Source organism: Arachis ipaensis, chromosome B8, assembly GCF_059453495.1.
Source record: "Arachis ipaensis isolate K30076 ecotype BB chromosome B8, ASM5945349v1, whole genome shotgun sequence".
NCBI classification, from domain to species: Eukaryota; Viridiplantae; Streptophyta; class Magnoliopsida; order Fabales; family Fabaceae; genus Arachis; species Arachis ipaensis.
Genome location: NC_142443.1, coordinates 100,951,914 through 100,955,886, shown reverse-complemented (window position 1 = coordinate 100,955,886; position 3,973 = coordinate 100,951,914). Strand labels below are relative to the sequence as shown.

Below are 3,973 nucleotides of genomic sequence, written 5' to 3'. Positions count from 1 at the left end.
TCTAGGCCTTGGTCTTGTTGATTTTCCCACCCAAAGTTTGGGTGATTCCTCCATCCAGGGTTATAGGTCTTAGAGTATAGATCATGGTTTTGCCTAGGTGAATTCCCAATGTAGTTGGATTGCTCCTGACTACCCTCTGCTTCTTCATTCACTCCTTCTTGGGTTGTTGATGAAGTAGTGATTGCTGCTACTTGGTTCCTCTCCATCTTCTTGGTGAGGTCAGCCAGCTGCTGGGTAATGAGCTTGTTTTGGGCCAGTAGAGCATCTACATTGTTTAGCTCGATTACTCCTCTAGTGTTGCCTCTTTCAGAAGCATAGAAATAATCATTCTCTGCTACTGTTTCAATGACATCTATGGCTTCCTCAATGGTCTTCTTCTTGTTCAAAGATCCTCCGGATGAATGGTCTACTGCCTTCTTTGATTCATATGATAGGCCTTCATAGAAAATGTGCAGCTGCACCCATTCGTTGAACATATTTGGTGGGCACCTCCTTGTTAGGTCCTTAAACCTCTCCCATGCTTCATAAAGAGTCTCACCATCTTGTTGCCTGAAAGTTTGGACCTCAGCTCTCAGCCTATTGATTCGTTGAGGAGGGTAAAATCTTGCTAAGAATTTGTTCACCACATCTTCCCAGGTTGTCAAGCTCTCCTTCGGGAAGGACTCCAGCCACTTGGCTGCCTTATCCTTGAGTGAGAATGGAAATAAGAGCAATCTATAGGCGTCAGGATGAACACCATTAGACTTCACTGTGTCACATATTCTCAGGAAGGTGGTTAGATGTTGATTGGGGTCTTCTTGGACACTTCCTCCGAACGAACAGTTGTTCTGAACAAGGGTGATGAGCTGTAGTTTTAGTTCAAAATTGTTGGCATGGATGGTTGGCTTTTGAATGCTACTTCCACAGTTTCCTGGGTTTGGATTGATGTAAGAGCCTAAAACTCTTCTATCCACCCCAGCATGATTTGCTCGACCTTCTTCGCCATGGTTGTGAGCCTCTTCTTCATGATGGTTTTCCATGTTTTCTTCCATGTTTGGTTCAAAGTATTCCTCCTCTTCCTCAGCACCAACTACTCTTTTTCCTCTTGCTTCCCTCCTTAATCTAAAGAAGGTTCTCTCAGGTTCAGAATCAAAGGAAGTTGAAGTCCCGCTTCTTCTCCCTGTCATACAACCAACAAGTACAAGCAAGGAAAATAAATGCAGAAAGTATTTCTGTCAGAATGACTGTTAGTGTGAGTGATGCAATATATCAAACAGTTAGTGGGTTAGTGAAATAAATGGTAAATAACTAAAAACAAAAAAGTAGGGGGAAGGGAAGAAATTAACTAAAACTGAAAGTAAATTACTCAAACAGAAAATTAAATCAAACAAAATTAAAATGCTCAATCTAGTTATCCTCCAATTTAATCATTGTTGATGCACAATCAATCCCCGGCAACGGTGCCATAAACTTGATGCACGAAAAATTTGTCTCATAACAAATTTCCTTCGGCAAGTGTACCGAATTTGTCGTCAAGTAAAAACTCACAAAAGAGTGAGGTCGAATCCCACAGGGATTGATTGATCAAGCAACTTTAATTAGAGGAATGTTCTAGTTGAGCGAATCAGAATTTGAGTTGAGAATTGCAGAAAATTAAATAGCGGGAAAGTAAATAATAGAAAAGTAAATGCTAGAAATAAAGAGCTGAATATAGATGACGGAAAGTAAATTGCAGAATCTTAAATGGGAATGGGAAAATTGCTCATAAAAGTAAATGACAGAAATTAAAGAGAATAGGTAAGATCAGAAATGGGGAGTTCATTAGGCTCAGGAGATGTTGCATTCTCCAGATCAATTTCATTTTCATCTCTTCCTCAATCAATGCACTCATTGATCTCCTTGGCAATCTTAAGTGATCGAATTACAATTCCTTGTAATTCAATCTCTCAAATCTTGATCAATAGCCAATTCCTTGGTTAATTGCTCATGAGAAGAGATGAAGTATGGTGACTGATTATACCACATGCATTTCCCAAATCAAGTGTTGAGAGGATTATAGTCACATATCCATCCAAACCCAATTTGGTCCAGCATGAGAAAGCATTTCTAGCATGATCTCTTCATTCCTCTTTCAAGGTTCAGAAGAGATCCAAGTTTGAATAGCTTCTTTTCCAAGATAACTACCCAATTGGATGAAGATCGAAAGCTTTCAAGTAAAATCAAGAGAAAAGATAGAAGAAGAATAATGAAAACTAGTATTGATCCATCAAATTACAACAGAGCTCCCTAACCCAATGAAAGGGTTTAGTTGTTCATAGCTCTGGAAAATGAAAACAAAGATGGAGAATACATGATGAAACTAGAAGTGCAGAGAAAGTAAAATACAGAGAGTAGTTCTATGCCAAGAGGCTCCCAATATTTTCCAACTCCCAAAATAATTCAAAGCTACTCCTATATATACTACTCTTCTGATCTTCTAGTTGCATCTTCAGGTCTTGGGTGGGATCTTGAGTTTGAAGCAGTTATCTTCTTCATTGGGCTTGGCTTTACTTGCAGAGAGAAAGTGTGAAGTGGGCAGAGACTTTAGCTCAGGACGTTAGTGGTGTTAACGTTCAGTGAAAATATGGGTTCGAGAACGTTAGTGACAATCACCTTTTTCACTAACGTTCCTCACCCAAGTAAGAGCCACGTTAACCTCAACATTAGTGGCACAAACGTTACTACTAACGTTGCCTCTTTGTCCTTCGCACACGTTATTGGGATTTACCTTTCCCAATAACATTGAGAAACCTCCTCCTTCTCTACGTTAGAGTCCACGTTAACTTAGTTAACGTGGCTCCTTAACGTAGGCTTGCCAACCTTCGAGAACGTTAGTGACTTTGTCACTAACGTTCCAATGTGCCCCTAGCTCCCACGTTAGAGTCCACGTTTACTAGGTTAACGTGGCCTTTAACGTGGCTGTGTTAGCCATCTCCAACGTTAGTGACAAAGGTGAATGTCACTAACGTTGGCTCATCATCTCTCCTCCTCACGTTAGCTTCCACGTTAACTAAGTTAACGTGGGAGTTAACGTGGCTCATTGTGGCTTGTGTGGGCTCCTTCCAACGTTAGTGAAAATGTTAGGTGTCACTAACATTGGCGATCACCTTCCTTCTTCACGTTAGCTTCAACGTTAACTAGGTTAACGTGGGAGTTAACGTGGCTTATTGGGGCTTGTGTGGGTTAATCCCAACGTTAGTGACAATGTTTGGTGTTACTAACGTTGTCGATCACCTACTTTCTTCACGTTAGCTACCACGTTAACTAGGTTAACGTGGAAGTTAACGTGGCTTATTGTGACTTGGCCAACGTTAGTGACAAAGTTGAATGTCACTAACGTTGGCTTCCCCTTTACTTCTTAACGTTAGAGGCCACATTAACTAAGTTAACGTGGCTCTTAACGTGGCCACTTATGAGCTTGGTCCAACGTTAGTGACAAAGGTAAGTGTCACTAACGTTGGCTCCATTTCCTTTCCTCCACGTTAGAGTTCACGTTAACTTAGTTAACGTGACTCTTAACGTGGGCAATGATGGCTTCGAGAGCGTTATTGGCGATTACTTTTCTCATTAACTTTGCAAGTTACTTCCATTCCACGTTAGAAGTTACGTTAATTAGATTAACGTGGCTGCTAACGTGGTTCTTCCTTGCTTCCTTTGTCCTGAAATCAAGCAATAGAGTGCATCAAAGTTCTATTCCAAGTCATGGGAAATACAACATCCAATTTGTCATTAAATTCATGCAAAATCCTTATGAAATCATGTAAAGTGCACAATGTATGCTTGAATCAAGATGTAAGTGAATATCTTCCCAAAACTAGCTTATTTTCTAAAGAAATGCATGAAACTACCCTAAAAACAGTAAAGAAAAGGTCAGTGAAACTGGCCAAAATGCCTTGGCATCAGTGTGGTGGTTCGAAGTTATGTTGAGAGGATGGTCTATAAGCACAGGGTGGGG

The 3,973-nt window shown here is 40.5% G+C and overlaps 1 non-coding gene across 1 annotated transcript; it reads left to right on the top strand.

The window, feature by feature from the left end:
- Positions 1–471: 471 nt before the first annotated feature.
- Positions 472–578, top strand: LOC148549019 (small nucleolar RNA R71). Its single transcript, XR_015898050.1, has one exon. It is a non-coding gene; the product is annotated as a small nucleolar RNA R71 (small nucleolar RNA).
- The last annotated feature ends 3,395 nt before the right edge of the window (positions 579–3,973 follow it).